The sequence below is a fragment of the Equus quagga genome, chromosome 15 (genome assembly GCF_021613505.1).
Source record: "Equus quagga isolate Etosha38 chromosome 15, UCLA_HA_Equagga_1.0, whole genome shotgun sequence".
In the NCBI taxonomy this organism is placed as follows: domain Eukaryota; kingdom Metazoa; phylum Chordata; class Mammalia; order Perissodactyla; family Equidae; genus Equus; species Equus quagga.
The window spans coordinates 8,793,212-8,818,333 of record NC_060281.1 but is presented as its reverse complement, the minus strand read 5'-3'; the positions used below and the strand labels follow the sequence as shown (position 1 = coordinate 8,818,333).

Sequence of the window (25,122 nt, the reverse complement as noted above, 5' to 3'; positions counted from 1 at the left end):
TAAAACCAAAAATTTTTAATAAAATGTCAACCTAAGCAAAAACAGTCTTTCAGAGGAGGGGAGGGATGGCATGGGCATTACCCATTTCAAAATCAGACTTTTTATGATAAAGAAGAAAGTTAAAAAGGCAAAGAAAAGTTGAAAAGAAAAGGCATACTCAAGACACAAATTTTAAATTCAGTTCATCTAGGAAAGATGTATAAACAAAGAAAACATAAAATATCAGTTTATTAGTTGAAATCAGTCATCTCACTTTAAATTGCAAGGTACTATCCTCGGGCAATGAGCAACACAGGTCAAAGCTACAGGAGATGTTAAAGTATTGTGAAATGTTCCTGTCATTTCCAGTGCCTTGTTTTCATAATAAATGTGAAATTGCACCTATCAGCAAGTGTTCTTCTATCACTCATCTACTAAGTAACTTCTCTTGCAATTCTAGATAAACAGTACATTCTATTAACTTCCTGAGTTTCATTACATACACATTAAAGCAGGCTTCTTTGATGAGTTTCTTTCAATATGTATGTGCATACTTATGCAAGTTATGTTGGACACTGGCTGGCAACATTCCTGGGATTTTTAAATTGTTATTCAATTTTTTTTTTTAATTTGGAAAGCAATACTAGCTTAGTATAGCAAGTAATGTGATATAAAGATAAATAATAAAAAAAAAAGGTAATCTTTCCCTGACACCTCTTCAACACATCCTCCTGAAGGTTAAAACCACATGATGGTATTTATCACTTCACTTTTTCTATTGTTCTTTTCTTTTTTCTATTTTTTAAAACATTTGACTATATGATTCATGCTACTTGGCAAGTGTCTCTTTGAACTGAACAATATGTCATAGCCATTCCTCAAGGTCAATGAGACAGAACTCACTTTTCAGTAGCTAATCGGTTTTCCATAGCATATGTGCAGTTTACTAATACATTTGATCATTCTTCTATTTATGGATGCTTGAGTTTTCCATTGCTTTGCCACCAAAATGCTACGATTATCATTCTATTACATGGTTCCTTTTTATCCTGAGGTTAGATTCTCTTAAAAGGAATTATTGTGTCAAATGATGTGTTACTTTTAAAAAATTTTAATATATACTGGCAGATTTTCCAAAATGGTTTGTATTATTCACACTAGTATCAACAGGATATTAAAGTGCTCATTTCCTGCAAATTTACTAACAATAGTAAGTCATCTTTTTTTATTTGTCATCCACACTGGTAAAAAATGGTATCTAATGGTAAATCTTTTTATTAGCCATTGGGATCTCCTCCTTTCTGAATAGCCTATTCATTTTTCTGTTGGGTTATTTGTCATTTTTAAGAATCTATTTGTAAGGACTTCTGTTTCAAAGCAAGGCAGGGTAATTGAGAAGAGATTTACCTTGACATCTGAAAAAATACAAAAAAGCAGAAAAATATATTTTAAAAAACTTGAACAATTTCAAAGCATTGGACTTCAGACAACTAAGGACAGTGATCACTGAGTGATGGGAAACAATGGGGTACGCCCTACAATTTACTGCCTTGAGAAAGCCTTCCAGCCTTGACCCAGAAAGAAATAATCCAGGCAGAACCCAGAAAACTTCCTGAGTAGCAGAGACATGTTGAGAGTTCAGGGAGATTAAGGTAGCCAGAGTTCCCAGGAAAGAGTAAAGAAGAACTAGAAAAATAGACAACTCTGACAATCTGAAGAGGACCCCTTTTGAGTTTTCAGGAGTTTTCTTCAGTGTCTATGTGAATGGAAACTACCCAGGACAAAGAAAACAGCCACTGGAAAAGACTACAGGGAACAATCTACATTCCTCACACAGGACCACGAGTAGAGGCTGACAAACTACACTAGAAAACTTAATTCACGGGACATTGGGTAGGGTGCTCAGAAGGGTCCTGTGTCACGGCAGGGAACAATTAGTCCTACGGTAGACAGCTCTCTGGTCTTCCCAAATAAATCTGAAAAGTAAGACACAACAGGATCAAATAGTTTATACATCACTTAATGGTGTTCCAGAATAAAATTCAAGAATATTTACAGTAATAAAAAAGTATCCGGCACTTAATAAGGTAAGATTCGCCATTCCCAGCAATCGGTCTAAAATTACCAGCCAAGCAAAGAAGCAGTAAAATATGATCAGAAATCAGGAGAAAAGTCAATGAATTGAAACTAATCCAGAACTGATACAAATGTTAGAATTAGCTGTCAACGACATTAAAATAGTTATTATAAACTGTATTCCATTTAACAAAACAGTTAAGTAGACATGGGGGAAATAAAGGCCTAAATGGAATTTTTAGAGATGAAAATTACAATGTGTGAAATGAAAAATATACTAGATAGGAGCATAACAGATAAGATTCTGCAGAAAAAAAGATAAATGAACTTGAAGACATAACAACAGAAACCATCCTAAATGAACAACAGAGATACATAAGAACTAGAGAAAAGTGAACAGAAAAGAAGACATGTTACTAAGATCAGAAACAAGAGAGGGAATATCACTATAGATTCTATAGATATTAAAAGTATAATAAGGGAACATTAGGACCAACTTATGCCAATAAATTCGACAACTTATTTGAAGTGGACAAATTCTTTGAAAGACAAAAGCCACCAAAGTTCACTTAAGATGATATAGATAATAGACAGCTTGAAGCATTTTGTCTATTAAAGACATTGAGTTTATAGTGAAAACCTTCTCACAAAGAAAAATCTAAGCTCAGATGTTTTCATTGATGAAGTTTGCCGTCTACAAATGAAATGCTACTAATTCTCCACAAAGTCCTTCAGAAAGTTGAAGAGTATGAGATATTTGTCTGATCAAAAAATAAAATAAAACCTCAGTAAAACAGGAATAGAAGCAAACTCGCTTACTCTGATAAAAAGGATATGTGAAAAACCTACAACTAATATCATGTTAGTGATGAAAAGCTGAATTCTCCCAAGATCAGAGAAAAGGCAAGTCTGTTTACATCACTTCGTTGAACACTATATCGGAGTTTCTGGTTAATGGAATAAGTCAAGGAAAACATAAAAGGTGTCCACATTGGAATGAAAGAAGTTAAACTGTCTTTGTTTAACTTAGATGAAATATTTATTTACATAAGGAATCTAATGGAATTTACTAAACTTAATAGAAATAGTTAATGAGTGAATTCAGCAATGTGGAATTAAAATATAAAATTTAAGATATAAAATACAGATAGAAAAAGATGTATTTTTATGTACTAGCAATGAACAATTAGAAATTGAAAATAGAAAAGCCTATCTTTTATAATATGAAATAGAGGAAATTTTGCAAGAAAGTTGAGAGACTTGCATACTGAAATTTACAAAACTTTGCTGAGAGAAATTAAAGAAAACATAAATAGACGGAGAGATATGCCATGTCATGGGTTGGAAAAATCAATATGGTTAAGTAGTCAATTTTCCTCAAATTTGTTCATTCATTTAATGCAATCTAATCTATCCTGTCATCCTGGGGACAGTAAGCGGGCTATGGGGATAGCCTGGAGGAAGGGATTTTTACAAAGGGCCACAGGAAACTTTGAGGGGTGATGGACATATTCATTATTTTGAGTGTAGTGATTGTTCCAAAGACACACATATGCCAAAACATCAAATTGTCCACTTTAAATAGGTGCAAGATTCATCAATTATATTACAATAAATCTGATTAAAAATCTAGACTCTTTTTATATCATGAAATTAATCAAACTATGATGAGCATTATAAGTTTTTGAAGTCTAACATTGGTCTTCAGATTTTATTTATGACATATTTTACTGTATTTTTATTATTATATAAATAAATGTCTCTGCAGATAAACATATCTAGTCTTTTACTTATAAGATCTGGGACACTTGGATTGCATTAAAATATTGGCAAAAACTAAGGCTATGTAAATATTCTCTCATATTCTATTTAATATTATTTATATTAATTTAGATTTTATTCAATTTAGAATTCATTAGTTCATTAATTCATTACTTGCAAGTAGATAAAGATATGTTAATTACTATACATCAATTATTATTACTAGTGGTTGCACAGAAATACATGATAACTTAAAACTTGAACATGATAGTTAAACTTAATTATCCTTGCATTTCCTTTTTTACTTATCAATTAAATAATTCATTCAGTATTTACTGAGAGCCTACACTGTATCACCACAGGAGTTCAAGAGTGAACCAAATTGACAAAAATCCTGGCCCGAAGTGAGCTAAAATCATAGTGGTCGGGGAGTGATAGGCAATAAAAAAGTAAAATAAATAATATGTGGTGAACGTGCTATACTAGTTACTAAATATGTGATGCTCTGTACTATATTAAATAATACGTGATGATAAGTGCTATGCTAAAAAATATAACAGGGAAGAGAAATAGGAAATGCTGGAAGTAGTGATTGCAATTTTTAAACAGGGTAAACTCAGGAAAGGCCCCGTGAAGTTAATTGTGAGCTAAGACAAGGTGGTGCATGGAGAGACCGGGGTGAAGAGCTTTATGAGAAGCGGAAACAGCAAAGGCAGAGGTTTTGCGTGGGAGGATGCCTGCCATGTTTAATGAAACCTAAGTAAGGCCAGTGGGGCTGGAGCAGCCTTTGTCCTTTACCCCCAGTAAACTAGGAATCGTTGCAAAGTGTTAAACCGAGGAGTACCATGATATGATGTATGTTTTAAAAGGATCACTAGGTCAGCTGTGCTGAGAACAGGCCGTGGGCAGGGCGGAGGCCCATGGTGGAAGGAGGCAGAGCAGTTATGAGGCAACAACCCGTTTATTACAGCCTAGCAACAGGGCACCAGACAAAGAAGGCACAGGGAAATAAAGCCAAACCGGAGGAGGAGAGCCTATGCATTCAATGACCACTCATGGTTTTTCTGTCTGATTGCAAGCAGACCACTCTCCTCAGCTCCATACTGGTTATTGGGTAGGGTGGTCAGATATCAAAGAGATGGGTTAATTAAGCCAAGGGCATAATTTGGGTTTGGGTTTAAATCTGTTAACACTAATGTTAAGCCATTTAATTCTGTCACTTAAATAGCATGTTTTCTACAATGTGGTGCCTCAAACAACATGTAGGCTTATAATTTAATTAGGTGATAGTACTTGAAAATTAGCTTGCTTAAGAGTAAGCACTAAGATTTCAAAAGAAAAAATTCAGAGCAGTTGAGTGGATGCATTCTTTCACAGGTACACACATGTGCAGTGGTTTGCAAAGCGTTTTAAATCATTACTTAGTGATTATCTTAGCCAATTTACATCAGTATCTGTATAGTACAGAGTTTCTGGAAAGAAAAGGCAAGATTCAAAATTAAGGCTACAGAAGCACTAAAGAATAATAATTCGTTACACACTTATTGAGCACACACTATGCACCAGTAGTGATACAAGATTTCTTGCAGTTACAAAGATACATATCATTTCTTTAAGAAATTCCTAGTTTTGTGGAGTAACAACCTTACTAATAGAGAGAAGCCCATTAGATTACTGGAACACTTACTGAGCACTTTCTCTGTGCTGGGCATCTTGTTCTGCATTATATCCCCAATCTTCACATACCTATAGAGTAGGTAGTATTATTATTGTCATTTTAAGAACGAGAAAACTGAACTTAGATTAAATGACGTCTATAATTACACAGGGAGTATAAATAATTACTAAAACCTAGCTATTTATATAGAAATAAATGTAGAGAGTGTTTTGTTGTTATATAAAATTACTGTGGGTTTACAGCTGGAGGTCCAAGGGTACGTAGGAAGTGTAGTAGAAGGAAGACCATGTGCGCCTGATTCTGGGTGACAGAAAAGAGGCAAACAGCATGATGGGAGGAACCATGACGGGACAACAGATCTTTTTTTAAAGAACTGAGTAGGCAGTATTCACCATCCTGGACGGGGGGGTGGGAGTGGGTGAGTTCAGACAGAGCAGGCAATGAGCCTGGTAAGGCAGGTTGGAAGCTGATTGTGAAAGTGCCATTCTTAGGAGTTTGAAATTGATCCTGCAGGCAAGGGAGTCACTGAGGTTTTTTAAGTGGAGTATAAGTGCTTTAGAAAGGTGTAGAATTCCCTCCTGAGCTAGTAACTGTATAACACACTGGGAGATGGAAAGCAAGCAAGGGTGAGTTTGGAGTACAAATTTAGAAGCATTAAGCCAGGGAAGAGCCATGCTGCCAGGCAGGTGCACAAGCCCAGATTGCCGCCCTCGGGGCTGCAGCAAGGGGCGACCTTTGTGGGGTTTCCTGAGGCAGCAGGGATTTGAGATTATCAGCCATGGAAATTCTTGGTATCAGGCAGCATTAGGATGGGCACGGAGCCTGTGGGGTTGAAACTCAGGAGAGAATTTGAAGCAAGATTTTTTTTGGTGCCATCAGCAAGCTGGAGCGTGTCAAAGCCAGGAGTGTGGAGGGTCATCCAGAAAGAAAAGGTTGAGCGAGAGACCACCCAATGGGCCACAGACTAACCACCTGTGATTCCTGGATTCTTATCTCATTATTATTCTTTTAAAAGTGTTCTCAGGTGTGTATAATAAAAAATTGTGGGAAAGAGTTTCAAACAAGTGTCTGGCTTCCTAACTTCATTCACCACTTCCATCATCCTCAGCAACCATGACCTAGTGTTTTTCCAGGACCAGGATCTGGCTACACAATGTAGCTCAGGAGAGGCTGCCTAAGATGTGGAGTAAGACAGACGTTAGATTTCTGACTTTGTCAATGAATGGCTGGATGAACAGGAAAATGTGCTTAAACTTTCAGAGACAATAAAAACAACAACAATTACAAAAATATAGTCTACCTTATAGAGTTGATGGCAGGATGAGTGATAATAAATGTAAATTACTAGGTTGGCACATAATAGGTTTGAACAATTATTTTACAAAAAACTATGGAATAACTACTATATGCTAAATATTGGGGTTATTGCTATGAGCAAGTCACTGTTTTCACCCTTAAGAAACATAAAAATCTCCATTATAAGCTGCTCTACAAAACATAAAGATAGTCATACCAATGTTACTCATTAAAATTTGAGAAGTACTCTCAACTGGTACTGACAACTTCAAAAGAGCATTGCTTGTTATAGAGAGCATTATAGAGAATAAAAAACAGCTTCTTCTATTAAGCCTCCAAGCCAACTATCCTAGGACTCTCACATCTTTTTAAATAAATAGAATTACATTCTCCTACCTCAAAAGTAAGATTTCCTTAAGTGCCTAGCGTTAAGAATTGACTGCCCAAACTCCCCAATCTGTCTCTTGAACACCCTAACAATTTGGTAGCCCAAGGGAGTCCTGTGAGCACTTTCATAATCCATCACTTTGAAGACAAGGGTTAATTCAATTCACAATAAATAGATGGAAATATGTTGCGACGCATAATATCATATAATGTACTTCTGTTGCACAGAAGTAGGAAAAACATAAGGATGAGATATTTATTTTAAATCTTATAACTGAGGGTTTTAGTAAGCTATAAAATTGTATGTCATAGATCTATATTTACAAATAACATAGGCTATGAGAGCAGAAAATTATTGAGGTTTGTTTCACAGACATAGAGATGGACACTGTTGACATTTCTTCACTGCATTCTGCCAAATCTTAGGTACCCCCTATACTTGCAGGGCTTTCTGGTGTCAGAGGAAATGCCAGCTTGGTTCTGCTCATTGTTTGTATTAGTTAGCAAATTGTGTCCTTGTGTTTACCTCATTATATAAAATGCTAAAACTTACAGAGAAAAAGGAAAGTTTCCGAAAGAAAGCAACATGCTTGTTATCAATTCAAATTTTGATTGCCTGTTCAAATTCAGTATATAATACAACAATTCATTTCAGCTTCTACATTCAAATTTATACTTTCTTAGTTATTGTAGTCCCTGGAAATTATTTAGTGTAAAATGCTAAGCAAAGGTGAATGAATTCTAGAGGAAATCATTTCTTTTTCTTCCTAATCCTCAGAGGAGAAAAACATTATTTTCAGGATAAAATTATAAAATTGCTATATGGAAACAGGTTGCTGAAGGGAAATTATGAGTCTGTTATTGGTATGATTCATATTCTGTTGAGGAATAAGTATTTTAAATTTTGAATTACTCATACTGTTATTCACAATGATCAGATATCTCATACAATTACTGCTTTCATTTTATTTCATCTGACTCTACTCCCAATACACTTCCCAGTATCTTTCAAGATCATATATTTAGAGTTTTAATCATCAATGGATGCTGTATCTTGTCAAATGCTTTCTCTGCATCTATTGAGATGATCATGTGATTTTTATTCTTCATTTTGTTAATGTGGTATATCACATTGATGGATTTGTGGATGTTGAACCATCCCTGCATTCCTGGAATGAAACCCACTTGATCATGATGTATGATCTTTTTAATGGATTGTTGTATTAGATTTGCTGGTATTTTGCTGAGGACTTTTGCATTGATATTCATCAGCGATGTTGGCCTGTCAACAAAACGAAAAGACAACCTAATTGGGAGAAGATATTTGCAAACCACATATCAGATAAGGGGTTAATATCCAAGATATACAAAGAACTCATACAGCCCAACAACAAAAAACCAACAATCCAATTAGAAAATGGGCAAAAGCTCTGAACAGAGATTTCTCCAAAGAAGATATATGGATGGCCAACAGGCATATGAAAAGATGCTCAACATCATTAGCTATCAGGGAAATGCAAATCAAAACTGCAATGAGGTATCACCTCACTCTGGTCAGAATGCCTATAATTAACAAGACAGGAAACAACAAATGTTGGAGAGGATGTGGAGAGAAGGGAAATCTTGTTCACTGCTGGTGGGAGTGCAAACTGATGCAACCATTATGGAAAGCAGTATGGAGTGTCCTCAGAAAATTAAGGATAGATCTACCATATGATCCAGCTATCCCACTGCTGGGTATTTATCCAAAGAACTTGAAAATACGAAGGTATAAAGTTACTTGCAGCCCTATGTTCATTGCAGCATTATACACAATAGCCAAGACTTGGAAGCAACCTAGGTGCCCATCAAGGGATGAATGGATAAAGAAGATGTGGTATTTATACACGATGGACTACTACTCAGCCATAAGAAATGAAATCCGGCCATATGTGACAACATGGATGGACCTTGAGGGTATTATGCTGAGTGAAATAAGTCAGAGGGAGAAAGTCAAATACCATATGATCTCACTCATAAGTAGAAGATGAAAACAATGACAAACAAGCACATAGCACTGGAGACTGGATTGGTGGTTACCATAGGGAAAGGGGTAAGGGGGGAGAGCAAAAGGGGTGATTACACTCACATGTGAGGGCATGGACTATAATTAGTTTTCTGGTGGTGAACATGATGTAATCTACACAGAATTCAAAATATACTATGATTTACATCCAAAAATAAACAAATAAATGAAAAAAGAAAAAAGATCATATAAACATAACAAATATGCATTTTAGTGGTGTGCTAATATATGACGTGGATTTACAATGACTTGTAATGCAGGTCATTACATTTTTGCACTATAGGAAGAACAATTATTCATACAGGGCATATGTGTTTTCTTAGGTTTTATCATGTGTGGTATTCCTGCCTATATGTTTAAGGCAAAAATAATTTATGATCTATACCATATTTTTATCCAAAAAACAGATTTCATGATGCTTTGGAAAGATTATAAAACTAGGATCGTTTGTTGGGCCCTAAAATTTGTTTTCTTTCTGATTCTCTTTTCCATTGTTACCACTATTTTTAAAGACTACTGGCAGCTCTTTGGTAAAGAAACCTGAAAGTGAAATATTACTACTTATTACAAAATAGCGTATTTTAACAATTACATAAAAATTACAAGTCTGTTGCAAGCAAATTTTTGTCCTCTAAAGATGGCTGACAAAGGATCCAAATTAGGCAAAGTAGTACAATACCAATCTATAGGAAGGTTGAATACAATGTAGTTTTCCTCCTGTGTGGTCGTCAACACCACCAGAAAACAGAGTGGGGAGAAGTGCTAACGTGGGAAGCTGTAAGGAAAACAGTCATGGGGGATTAGAAATTTGAACACAGGAGTTTATCATTTTATTAGAATAACACATGCCAGTTCTGTGCTTGAGTGTGTAACAACTTTCCCATCTGTCATCAAATTTACCTTAGTGGATGGTAATGCTTTATGGTACGTAGTTGTAATTGTCCTACTTAAACACTCAGTCCTAAAGTACCAGCCAACGTTATTCTCTTTGTTTGTTTATTTCTAGGAGGTATTTATTTTCAAATTATTCTAGAATAATACAGGCATACCTCGGAGATATTACAGATTCGGTTCCAGACCACTCCAATAAAGTGTGGCACAGAAATTTTTTGGTTTCCTAGTGCATACAAAAATTATGTTTACACTATACTGTAGTCTATTAAGTGTGCAATGGTATTAGGTCTAAAAAATAATGTACATACCTTAATTTAAGAATACTTTATTGCTAAAAGATGCTAACCATAATCTGAGACTTCAGCGAGTCATAGTCTTTTTGCTGGTGGAGGGTCTTGTAAAAAAAGCAATATCTGTGAAGTGCAATAAAATGAACTACAATAAACTGAGGTATGCTTGTAGTATTTTAGCCATCTTCACCAAATCAAACCTTCATAAATTGATGCAAATTCTTAATGGCAGTGACATTTATTTTCCGTTGTTGTTTGGAGGCCTTAAACATCATTTAGAAATATACAATTGTGTTTGCTATTTTGAAAAAGGGTAATAACTAAGTTTTAAAAGTGATCAAATGTTAAAAGGAATGTACCCAATTGATGTCATATTCCATCTGAAAAAGATGCTTGTAAAGTCTTTTTCTCTCAAGTAATTACTTGAAAAACCTCTTTGGAAGAAGATTCTAATTTTACTGATAGTTACACCTTAAAAGCAAAATCTTTGGATTGATTTTTCATAGCCATCTATAACGTGTAGGTGTAGGCCAAAATCAAAAGGTAACATCAGTTTTTCTACCAGCAAGAATTTGGCTAAGGGAACATTTTATTACAGTACCTAATTTCCATCACTTAGTCATCTTAACAGCAACATAATATGAGTCTGCCCCAAGGCCATTTTCTACCATCTGGATACCTAGGGGTTATTAACACCTTTTCGATCATTCACATTCACCTTACCAGGAAGTAGGGGAAAAAATCTAGAGATACAGGGAAGATTTTAGCAATTTGGAATGTATCACAGGGAGGAATAAAATTGCCGACTCAAAATGGATTAATTTAGCAGGACTCCTTGATGTTATTAAGTTCCTGAACATTATCATGAAATATAACAAAAGCACACTGTGAATCCAAATTTGAAGACAAACAGAAAACTAACGAGCTAAAAAGGATATAACTTTCCTTAAACAAATGTTTAAATAGAGAAAATTTAATCTAGATTTACTATAAATAGATATATAATATCTTCCAAATTGTTAGATGAGCTACTGTTTGTAAATGTTTGCATGAATTTAAACATGTCACCCCTCTGGGTTTCCTTGGTCTTCTCATCCATTAAATAACAGATCAGGATTATTTGATTTCTTAACCCTCTCCTCCCCAAGTTGAACATCCATTTCTATTTGTAAAGCCAGTGAAAAGAGAAGTATTGAGAAATGGGCAAGTTCTTGTAATTGGCACTTCTTATAGGAAGTCCCCTAGGAGAGTAACTTCGGCCATTGTGTGCCAATGGTGGACCTTCTGAATGAATTGGTAGGTGAGAAGGGGCTCCATAAATTCCGTAAAGAGAGATGACTATAAATGAAAGGAGAATACATAGAGAAAAAAATGCAGAATCAACTCTTTTACATATTTGAAACAAACATGCCCCAGTTTGACAATAATGTGAATCAACAAAGAATTCAATCATATGACACATGAACGATAAAACAATAAAATATTTTTCTATCTATCTTTATAATGGCAAAAAGATATTTTAATAAAAATATAAAATGTTATGCCTAAAATACCACCTCTATGCCTCTTCATTGAAAATCACATAAGAAAACATGTTTTCATTCCTTTATATAGTATCATATAATCAAGGGCAAATAAATTTAATTTAGTGTATATGATCACAGATCCATAAACCTCTGATAGTCATTTACTGAAACTTTCAGGTAACTGAATTTTTATAAAGGTTGAAAGTTTTATGTAAAGGCTGAAAGAATACTACCATCGAAAAGAAACAAAATCTGAATAGTGGACTTAAAAACTGCTGTTTGAAATTTTAAGGATATATATAGAGAGAAATGTAGATATACATAAAGTCAAAGACGCTATTTTAAATACTTTTATAATGCTTACTTTCTTTAGTAATGAAGAGTTTTAAATATTACAATTTCATGCTTTTGAGAGAGTATTGCAGACTAGCCAATTCTTGAATCTCACAGAAAACTGAGATATCACAATGGCACAGACCATCACAGAGTATATACTGGTCATAATCTCTTCTCCAGGACATATAGGAACATACCCAACAAGTATCATCTCATTAAAGACGCAGGTTCTCTTTTCTCTATAAATTGTGCAATCCTGCACAGCATGGATCTGCTTACTGAAATTTAGTGCTACTTTAGAAGGTTAATCTTCTTGATTGACAGAAAACAAGTTAAGAATGCCAGAATTTGTTGTATTAGAAGCTAAAAAAAAAAAAAAAAGAGAGAGAGAGAGAACTTCAAGTTGCCAAAGGGTTATAATTATTTTTTAATGAATGGGAAAATGCACTCAGAATTCTAAATTGGGTGACAGAATCTTGGAAGTCAGGAATTCTCTCAGATTTACTTGGGCAGAGATTCAGGAAATTGAGAAAAACTTACAAGACTGAGTAAACTCATGAGCATATCATACGTCTCCTTCTCTTGTTTCCTAAAACCCTATGTTTTCACTAAAGCAATTTAGGCAGACTCTTGAGGTTTGAGGGTGATGAACAGATCTCTAAAGGGAGGGGTATGAGACAGTAAATGTTGCCTGAGGGTCACCATCCCTGAAATTTAGCCAAAGTCAGTGGATTTTGAATGAGAGATGTTAATAAAGTTTACTTATCGTTCTCTCCCTTTTCCACTGCCAGTCTCACCTCTGTCATTTCTGTCCAGGACTAACAATAGGACAAGGTGGGAAGGGAGATAATGGCCAAGAAGTATCCAGATAGCCAAGGGGTCACTCAGTGGGGATCAGCAAAGAGGAAGTGAGAGCAAGCACAGGGGCGACTTGAGAAAGGAGATGACACGCCCAACCAGGGACTTCTTCAGAGGTCATTCTTGCATAACATATGGTGTTGGAGACTGTCAGAATAGGTATGAATGCTTAATATTTTATTACCCAGAAAACGGCAGTCTTAGAGTGTATTATCTGAGGTTTTACAGTAGTATAATAGAAATCACGCACATTATTCTGCAAATGGGGAGTAGATTCCCCTGAGTGACAGTTTGGCTCGATACCGCTAAATCCTCAATATTATTTATATTCTGCACAACATATTAAGACTGAATAAGTCTTGTGAGACAATATAGTGTAACTTATTCATTTTAAAGTTAATGAAATTTGAGGACCAGTAGGGTACAAAGCCATTTACTTGAGGCCAAAGACAGAACTAGAATGCGTGGCTCCTCACTCCCATCTTTATTTTCAGAAATAAAACTTTACGACAGAAAACTTCAGAGAATAATAATCCTGTCATATTGATTTCAGTATAGGTTATCCAATAATAATGTAAAAATGAAAATTTCCTGTTTCACAATTCCATTTTATGTCTTCCTTTTTCTGGATGTACATTCTTTCAAATTATATTTTTAAATATTTAATATACCTCTATTTTCTCATCTGTCTATACACTAATAAACAAGAAATGATGTCTACTCAGCTAATCTTCTTTAGCAACTTGCTGTTTTCAGTCAACATTTTATTTAAATATCTATATTGACATATAATTACAGCATGTACATTCATTTTACCTTTTGGTCTTTGCTTCCCACCTACCCACCCCCATGTTTTGCCTTCTAATACATTATTCACAATTTCTTTCTCTCCTCCTTGTAATATTTTGGAAAGTATATGTTCTATTATAGACTTTAAACAGGCAAAATGACATCAAAATATTCCGACAAATTATAACGTTCATTAACATCTTTAGCTTGCCCCATAGGGACTGCTCCAGAGTTTTCTCTTCTCCTAAATATGCTTGTACTTTACTCTGATATTTCAACCATCCCCCCATATATTCTTATTTTTATGTTTTCAAGTCAATACATTTGGCCACCAAATAGATTTGGCCATCGCGCTTTCTCAATGTTGGACTCATTGTGTGTCTTGCATTCCATTATTTTCTGTTATCTTAATTTTCCTTTGGGCTGAAGAATATCATTGGTAGTTTTTATAATGAAAGTCTGCAGCTGGTAAACTTGCTGTTTATAGGTGTGAAAAATATCATTATTGTTCTCTAACTCTTGAATCACAATTTAGCCTGGAATTGAACTGAAAGTTGATAATAATTATTTTCTGTCAGCACTTTGAAAATATTATTCCTTTATGTTCTGTATCTAGCTTTGCTAATGAGAAGTTTGTCAGCCTAATTTTTACTTCTTTTTGAATCTTTTTTTCCCAGAAAACTAAAAAATTTTTCATTTGTATTTGATATTCTATAGTATGACAAACATGTCTAATTTATCCTTTCCAGGACTTTCAATTATTTTTTTTGGACTTAATTTTGTTTTCAGTTTTGAAAAATTCTTAGAAAATATGTTTTCAGGGCCGGCTTGGTGGTGCAGCGGTTAAGTTCGCACGTTCTGCTTCTTGGCGGCCCGGGATTCGCTGGTTTGGATCCGGGTGCAGACGTGGCACCACTTGGCAAGCCATGCTGTGATAGGTGTCCCACATAAAAAGTACAGGAAGATGGGCACCGATGTTAACTCAGGGCCAGGCTTCCTCAGCAAAAACAGGAGGATTGGCAGTAGTTAGCTCAGGGATAATCTTCTTCAAAAAAAGAAAAAAAAGAAGAAAAAAAAGAAAATGTGAAAATGTATTTTCAGACAGTGCATCTCTCCATTTTCTTGATTCTCTTTTTGAACTCTTGTTAGACATGTGTAGGGACTGCTTATTCCTTCCTCCATGATTTTCTCTTCATCTCATAACGCTGTATTCTTGGTAAGCACCTCAGATCCATCTTCATGTATATTAATATTTTCCTCAGTTGTATATAAACCACCTTTTTTTACCCATAGCATTGAGTTATTTTTTATTTCAATTTGTTTAGTTTATTGTCTAGAATTTATACGTGGGTCTTTTGCAAAGCATTCTCTGTTTTTAATCATGTCTTTCCTTGCCTTGTCAACCATATTTCTTCTTTTATTTATTGGACCTTTTTTTTTTTTTAAGATTTTATTTTTTCCTTTTTCTCCCCAAAGCCCCCTGGTACATAGTTGTGTATTCTTCATTGTGGGTTCCTCTAGTTGTGGCATGTGGGACGCTGCCTCAGCGTGGTCCGACGAGCAGTGCCATGTCCGCGCCCAGGATTCGAACCGATGAAACACTGGGTCGCCTGCAGTGGAGCGCGCGAACTTAACCACTCGGCCACGGGGCCAGCCCCGATTTATTGGACCATTTTAAAATTCCTATTTTAAAGTGTCTTTCAGATTCCTCTAATATCAATGTCCCTTAGCTGTTATTACTTCTGACTGCTGCATGATGTTATTGGACATATTTCATGTGTTTTGTAATATTTTATTGTTGACTTATTTTTGGGTCTGATGTGCTTTATGTCCCTTGAACTTATAGGGAGCTTTTATTAATTTGTTTTTTGGGAATTTCTGCTGTATGTGTATAGGGAAGGAATTTAGGTCACACACCTATTTGTGTTATAAGGCTAGAAATCATGAATTTTCCATTTGATTTTGTACTCACAGGCGTGGGCCAACAAGCTGAAGTTTTCCATTGGGACTTCTTGTCCTGCAACTATATTTATAAAGAAGCTCAGGTTCAGTAACTTTTAAATACAACAGGCCTATTGTCTTTATTCCAAGCTCCAAACAGAAATAAACTCCATTCTTTAAGGGTTATATAGAGACAGCTTTATAATCATGAGCTACCTGAGTCAACTCCTAGGGAGAGTTGTAAATCTCCTCTTAACTTCTCACATCTGAAGATTTCATTTTCTTAGTTTCAATTTTTATTATCTCCGATTTTTCAATCTAGCGTTTGTATATGAGTGGGGTAGTAGAGGTTGTTTTCCCATGTCAGCTAATCTCACCATCTTGACCAGAAGCTCCCAGTGCACAGTCTACAACTCCAAGCAATCAATTCAAGTCATTAATAATTTATTGCATGTTTTCTATGTTTACAGCACTGGGGTCTGGGCAAAATGTAAGTATAAGTCTCACTATCTCTCTCCAATGATTTTATAATCTACTGATGATTTAAATAAGATAAAACAATGGGGCTGGCCCAGTGGCGCAGTGGTTAAGTTTGCACGTTCTGCTTCTCGGCGGCGTGGGGTTCACCAGTTTGGATCCCGGATGCGGACATGGCACCGCTTGGCAAAAGCCATGATGTGGTAGGTGTCCCACGTATAAAGTAGAAGAAGATGGGCACGGATGTTAGCTCAGGGCCAGTCTTCCTCAGCAAAAAGAGGAGGATTGGCAGCAGTTAGCTCAGGGCTAATCTTCCTCAAATAAATAAATAAATAAGATAAAACATTTACAATTTTAACAAAATTAAAAATACAAAAATGTACTGTCATAAGATCAGTGTGTATTCAAGAGGGGTGCATCACTTTGAGTGAATGACATGTAAAGGTTTTGTGAAGAGTCAAACTTCAACTTGCCATAAAAACAGATCCAGCAGGCATAAAATCAGTAATGATATAGTTGGACTCAACAACAACATCAATCAATTGGATATAATTGACATCTAAAACCACATCACCTAACAACATCAGAATACACATTTTTTTCAAGCTCACATGGAACAATCATCAAGACAGATGACATTCTGGACTATAAAATACACTGTAACAAATTTAAAAGAATAAAAATTATACAATTTTTGCTCTTAGGCCTCAATGGAATTAAGTTAGAAATCAATAATAGAAAGGTAACTGGAAAATCACACATTAGTCAAAGAAGAAATCTCAAGAGAAATTAAAAAATATTTTGAACTAAATGAAATGAATACACAACTTATCAAAATCTGTGAGATGCTGGAAAGACGGCAATTTACAGCATTTAATGCATATATTAGGAAAGAGGAAAAATCTAAACTCAATAATCTAAATTTCCATACTAGGAAACTAGAAAAAGAAAAGAAAATTAAATCTAAAGTAAGTAGAGACATAGAAAGAATGAGAATTAGAGCAGAAATCATGAAATTAAAAAGCTGGTTCTTTGAAAAGATGAATAAAATCAATAAGCCTCTAGCCAGGGTAACTAAGATAAAAAGAGAGAAGACAAATCACTCATATCAGAAATGAAAGAGGGCACATCACTACAGATCTCATGGACATTAAAAGGATTATAAAGGAATAGCGTGAACAACCCTATGCCTACAAATTGGATGACTTAGATGAAATGGACTAATTCCCTCAAAGACACAATCTGTCAAAACTCACACAAGAAGAAACAGACAATATGAAAAGGACTCTATCTATTAAAGAAATTGAATCAATTATTAATAACCTTCCAAAACAGAAAGTGCCAGGCCTTGATAGGTTCACTGATGAATTCCACCACACATTTAAGGAAGAAATTACATGAATTCTCTTAAATTTCTTTCAGAAGACAGAAGCAGAAAGAATACTCCACAGTTATTCTGTGAAGCCATGTGACTCTAACACCAAACCAGACAAAGAGATGGCAAGATAAAAACTGCAGACCAGTATCTCTCACGAACATAGATGCAAAAATACTCAACAAAATATTAGCAAATCAAATCCAACAATATAAAAAAAAGAATTATGGGGCCAGTCCCAATGGGCTCGTGGTGAAAGTGCAGCATGCTCTGCCTTGGTGGCTGGGTCTGGTTCCCAGACACAGAACCACACCACTCATCTGCCAGTGGCCATGCTGTGGCAGAGGCTCACACGAAAAACAAAAAGGGGGGAAGACTGGCAAGAAATATTAGTTCAGGGTGGATCTTCCTCACCAAAAAAATAAAATTTAAAAAATAACTATACACCATTATCAACTGGGATTAATCCCAGGAATGCAAGACTGGTTCATTATTTGAAAATCAATTAAAGTAACCCATCATATAAACAGACTAACAAAGAAAAAACATGTAAACATATCAATAGATGAAGAAAAAGCATTCGACAAAATCCAACACTCATTCATGACAAAAAAAAAAAAAATCTCAGGAAACTAATATCTCCAAAAAAACACACAGTTAATGTCATTAATGGTGAGAAACTCAAAGCTTTCCCAGTAAGAACAGGTACAAGGCAAGGACTTGGAAGAGACCACAAGATAATATTTGCAAAAGACAAAGATGATAAAAGAGTCTCACTCAAAATATACAAAGAACTCATAAAACAAGAATAAGAAAATAACCTGAATAAAAAACGGGCCAACGATCTTAACAGACACCACACCAAAGAAGATACACGAATGGAAAATAAGCATCTGAAAAGATGCTCCACATCATAGTTCATCAAGGAAATGCAAATTAAAACAGCAACAGATACTACTAAACACTTATTAGAATGGCCAAAATCTAGAACACTGACAATACCAAATACTGGCAATGATGAGGAGCAGTAGGAACTCTCATGCATTGTTGGTGGGAATGCAAGATGGTACAGTCACTTTGGAAGAGAGTTGGCAGTTTCTTACAAAGCTAAACACACACTAACCATACAATCCAGCAATTGCACTCCTTGGTATTTACCCAAAGGAGATGAAAACTTACATCCACCAAAAGCCTGCACACAGATGTTTATCACAGCTTTATTCATAATTGCCAAAACTTAGAAGTAACCAAAACATGCATCAGTAGGTGAATGGATAAATAACTGTACATGCAGTCAATGGAATATCACTCAGTGCTGAAAAGAAATGAGCTATCTGGGGCCAGCCCTGTGGCACAGAGTTTAAGTTCACACATTCTTCTTTGGCTGCCTGGGGTTCCCTGGTTCAGATTCCGGGTGCAAACCTATGCACTGCTTGCCAAGCCATGCTGTGGCAGGTGTCCTACATATAAAATAGAGGAAGATAGGCATGGATGCTAGCTCAGGGCCAGTCTTCCTCAGCAAAAAGAGAAAGATTTGTGGCAGATGTTAGCTCAGGGCTAATCTTCCTCCAAAAAAAAAAAAAAAGAAATGAGTTATCAAGTCATGAAAAGACATGGAAGAACCTTAAATGCACATTACTAAGTGAAGAAACCAATCTGAAAAGACTGCATACTCTACGATTCTAACTATATAACATTCTGGAAAAGGCAAAACTGTGGAGACAATAAGAAGATCAGTGGTTGCCAGGTGTTAGGGGGAAGGGATGAACAGGCAGAGCTCAGAGGATAGTGAAAATACTCTGTATGATATTACCATGATGGATATATGTCATTATACTTTTGTCCAAACCTGCAGAATGTACAACACCAAGAGTGAACCCTAAGAACAAGGTAAACTATGGACTTAGGTGATTATGATGTGTCAACGTAGGTTCATCCTTCGTAACGAATGTACCACTCTGGTGAATGATGTTGATAATGGAGAGGCTATGCACGTGGGCAAGGGGTATATGAGAAACCTCTGAACCTTCGTCTCAATTTTGTGGTGAACCTAGAACTTCTCTAAATCAATAACATTCAAAAAAAAAAAAAACAGGTAGATGTAGGAAAGCCATTGAGTTAGAAGTGTTTCTAGTCAAAAGAAACAGGATATGCTACAGATGTAACAATGAACAAAGTATATTGTGGGATAATGATTATTACTGCCTCACGTTGCGCAGAACAACTATATCAGAGAGCAAAAGACCTGGAACAGATTCTGAAGTATTTTATTTTTAAGAGTTAGAACTTTCTTTGCTGAGGATATTTTAAGTAAGAATATTATGTTGTGAAATCGTTCTGAGAAGGTTAATTTGTCAGTGCTCTACATCATGGCATGGGAGAAGAGAGGCAGGAAGGTATTGCAATAACTCAATCATAAAAGGATAAACACTCAGACTAGTAGATTGGTGATGAAAGTGAAAGAGAAAGGAAAAACTGACACAGGCAGCTTAATGTATTTACACCCACTACTTTCTGCAAAGGATCTAGTGTCTGTTTGAGAAAACACCAACAGATGTACTAGAAATATAAGAGAGAATTTTATAAAGAGGAAAAAGGAAAATTGTTGATCTTATGGCACTATGGTTTCTGGCTGGCAGTGCACACAGGAAGATGCTGTAGGAAGTATGCTCTTCAAGAGAGGTAAAAGCTTTTTCTAGATAAAACTTCTGAAAAGAACTCTCTTATTCATCAGTGGTTTTCATCTGGTTACTATTTTGCCCCCTAGGGGACGTGTATCATCGTCCAGAGACATTTTTGATTGTCACACTGAGTGAGGAGGTGGCTGTGCCACCAGCATCTAGCGGGTAGACGTGAAGGATGCTGCCTAATAGCTTCCAATGCACAGGATGGCCCCACAACAAAGCATTATCTGGTTCAAAATGTCAATAGTGCTGAGATTATGAAAACTTAATGGACATTAATGTAATGGACTCTGCCCTTGCAACTGTTTCCAAAGGAAATAAAAAGTAGGATTGATCTAGGCATTATGCATACTTACATTCATGTATTCAATGAATCTGAAGCATTAAACATCGTTCCATCAGCAGCATATGCAATCCACCACAACCTGCTCTATTTTTTCCGTTGTACTTATCCAAATCAAAATTTCTTACTCATGCCATATTCTAAATTACTTATTTTTATTTCCTATCTCCCTCCTGCCCACCCCTGCAATTGCCTGAACATAAGCTCCATCGTTCAGGGATCTTTTAAGTTTGTGCACTGACATTTCCCATCCCCACTGCGTGATGCAGAGTATAATCTTAATGAGTACTTTTTGTATGAATGAATGAATGAGGTTCAAAAATGTACAGATTTCTAGTGGTCTAACTAATGCCTCTGGAGTTTATAAATTAAGATATTTTTAGAAGGAAGAGTAGGTATGACTATAAATTATCCTCCTCAAGTCTTATTTTGTTCTTTTACACTTTTAAATGAAGCTGGATTTTAGACTCCAAGAATATCCTTTCTTTGAAGAACCAGCATGGTGGATGAAATTCCTTAATGCTGATTACAAAACTTTGGGAAGAAACCAAAGGATATATTGGTTCATTAGATATGAGAAGGAAGACAATAGCTGTCAAAGACTATGTAGCTGAAAAATTATAGATTTTCTATCAATGCAGAAGTATTCTAGTACTTTCCTAGAAAAAAAAATGGTAGCAGAAGGTTTTGTTCCTCTGATATTCAACCCAGAATGGAGTCCACTCCTTTTTCCCTTGGTACTTTCTCTGAGGCCATATTCTTAATCATAAGTGACACTATTCATGACGATATTAAGTCAAAAAACAAAGAAAAAATTCATAGCCAAATTATTGGCAAAAATCTCTATTCAAATATTCACATTTATAAGCACTGAGGTAAATAATATCAACTCCATCATTTATCAAAGGTAACGATAATAACTATCAATTAAAATGTGTTTAAGGGAGCAATAAAAATATTTAATATTAAAAATCTAAGAAATAGAAAGGTCTTTGACAATCATGTATTGATAAATGAATGCTCTAAAAAAAAGAAAGTATTACCCATATCAAACAACCTATATGCAATAATATAGATCATAAAAATGTACACAAGAAGACTTATCTTGCTCAAGTTTATTTTTAATAGTAATATTTTATTAATTTTAAAAAACTGTCACCAAACATTTCAATACCTTAAAGCCATATTTTTAAGATGAGCAAATTTCATGAAAATAAAGCAAGATTGCCTTATTTGGAAAAGTTTTTGTTAAAATTTTTACAAACTTAATATTTGCACAAGGAAATAATTACGTTCAAATATCTATTGTACTAAAAAATGTGCTAAGCATAGTCAGAAGGCAGAATGAATTACCAATTCTCCGTCACTATCAGCTTCTCCATTCCTACAAGCTTTAGTTACATTTCATAGCAGGATACAAAAGACACACTTGAACTACATCTTTATTTTTGACTGAATTTAATACCCAAGTGCATGTAGAAACATCTGCATGTGAAATTTTATTTATTTAGAAGCACATTTTTTGCAATGTGTTTCTCTTTGTTCCCTGGAAACTGAATCTCCACGGATTTAATTTTAAATTTATTTCCTTGATTTTAATTTTCTTTCTATCATTTCCATATGAAACTAAGCCTAATAACACCTTTCAAAATAAATAGAAATGTGTTAGGTGTACTAGGTACTACGAAATAAACTGAGCGGTTAAAAGGACCAGGCATAGATGCTAGATGCAATTCAGAAATCCACCTACAGACCACAGAAACAAGTCTCTACTCCATTTGAAACAACCAGACGTTATCAGCATGTTTATCCATCACCTCTGCACTTCTTATTCTAACTCAGGTGCACACTGATGTCTGCTAGATTAATGACTTAGGTTAGATTCCTTTAGCAAAATCATAATGAAAAACCATCAAATATAATAACGCACCAAACCCACCTTTTAAGAATTACCTCCTCTCCCCCTCCTTTCACATTTTAGGATAGAACGGTAAAGAGAAAAATGGGTTCTTTAAAGCAAAATGAGTGAAAGCCTCAAATCATCCGTCCTGCCATGGTACTTGATACCAGACCTGAGTATAGGACAAGGGCTTTCTCAGCTGCTTTCAATTAGTGCAGAGGCCAATACTAAAGTCAAGCCTATCCTAAAATGCTTTAAACCTATTTTTTTTTTAAGTTAAAGAGAAAAAGATACTGTGTCAGTCAAATCCTAGCAAGAATAAAAAATTCACCCAGATGGTGCATCTGAACAGATTTTATTTGGAGACATGTGGGCTGGAGAAGATAATCCATCCTGCATCTAGCAACATGGCCAGACATGCGCATCACTGGTACTGAAAGAGCAAGGGGAGGAAATAGCTAGAGGAGTGCTGGGACCATGCAGGAGGCACTCCCCAGTGGATGTTCAGTCCCAAGGCAATGTAGCTCCTGCTAGACACATGGGTCTGAAGCAAGGAGGGCAGATGGGTAAAATATCCAGCCCTCTCACTCTCTCTTCCCCCCTCGGTATCCCTTCTATTGCCTCTCATTGGCTACATTCAGGCACCCCACCTAAGCCCAAGGGCTAGGTAGGTACGGAATTCAGGGGTCAGCCATGCTGGTATGAGAAAAGAGAATAAAAGAGAGGCAAGTACATCTGGGTGTGCAAATGGGTAAAAATCCAACAAAGATATGCAGTCTTTTAAAATTGTATTCTTTTTCTTACTTTAGAATTATGTACTAAGCCAAATTAAAAAGATCAAGAATCAAGAAGGAAGATGTGACCAAAGCTTCTGGCTAAAATCGTATGTTGATCTTGTCTATTACAACTTACCCATTGACATTAGACAGCTGACAATCATCCATTTCCTATGCCTGTCTATTATAAGACATCTGCAAACTTGAGGTAGGTGCTCATGTGTCAGTTCACATGGATTGGCAAACAAGATCTCAACAGAGCACAACAGCCCTGAAACAATAATTTGGAAAAGACTGCACAAGGTGATCCAATTTCACTACTAACGACACTGCACAAATCATTGCTCAATTCTAGGGCAGGGACACCGACATTCTGAGAGATCCAGTTCCTGGCACGGTCCCAACAAAAATGAGAAGCTCAGTAAATATTTGTTGACTTGAGTTCTGTAGTATGAGGTAGAGATATTGTGAATGAACAAATGCATGTTTTAGCCAAGGGGAGCACAGCAGGAGTGGAAAGGTCAAGGGAAAAGGTGCCATCTGGGTTTGTGGCCAAAAGTCCCTGACAGAGGAATTAAAAATTGTAGTCTAGGACATTGTGGGTCACACCTCACTAGTGGATCAAAAGTTCAATGTAGTATGTCTTGACAAGCATTTTAAATTAAGAATGAAAAGGGAAAAAAATGAATTTTCAGTGTAAAATGCAAGCAGTAAGGATATGTATCATGAAACTTTTATTTCACATTTGTACATGAGTACTGTGAATCACAATATGAAATGCCTAGCTTATTGTAACTCTCAGTTAAAAAATTTTGAAAACAACTGACATACGGTAACGAGACAGGTGCACCCTTGATTTCAGTTAGAGACAAAAAACACTTTACACAGGCATGACACACTCTGAGAAAATGAGGTCTAGGGCAGCTGGAGAAAGTAAGCATAGATATTTTAACAGGACATAAAGGAAAATAATTTTCTAACAATTCACCTAAGAACAATATTTAAGAAACCAAACCTGTGAAGGCTGGCATTTTAGTTAAATTTTATACGGCAAAGATACTTGGGAAGAAACTATACCGGGAAGGCAAATGACTGCAAGATATGCAAATTATATAAAAGTCAAGCAAGTATCAGGACATTTGTACAGATAAACGATATATGTAGCTAACTAGATGGTCTTTGAGCCTAATTTTGTTTTAATATTTATTCATTATTTCATCCGTGTGATTTATCTCGTGGCATTTTTATAACCAATAATGGTTGCACCAGAAGGGTGATTTAAAATCCAGAGTTCTCTTTTTTAGCTGAAGAAAAACTTAGTCGATGTTAAAAACATGCTTTTGCCATTTCATTGCCATTTCTTTAAGTCAGAGAAGTGTCACCCTGGTAATTAAGGAACAGAAGGGATGAGTCTGGCACATGCAGCCATCTATGTATCTCTGAGCAAGTTTCCTGAATTCTGTCATCCAACTTCTTCTTCTTTTTTTTTTTTTTTTTTTGGTAAAGTGGAGACTCTAATTCTGGCCAAAGGTGTCATTGTGAAGATTAAGTTAGAAATACTGATGTAAGCAGTTCATACATCACAAACCCTTACAAATCAGTGGTTGTGGTGTTAGTGTTAGTGGTGGTGAGAAAAACAATGTGGCAAAGCCCCGACACCCCACTTTTCAGGTTTCTGTGTGGAAATCCTA

At 35.6% G+C, this 25,122-nt stretch overlaps 1 protein-coding gene across 1 annotated transcript in view; it reads right to left on the bottom strand.

Moving 5' to 3' along the window:
• KHDRBS2 (KH RNA binding domain containing, signal transduction associated 2) overlaps positions 1 to 25,122 on the bottom strand; it is a 515,709-nt gene that overhangs the window by 196,703 nt on the left and 293,884 nt on the right. The window lies entirely within an intron of this gene.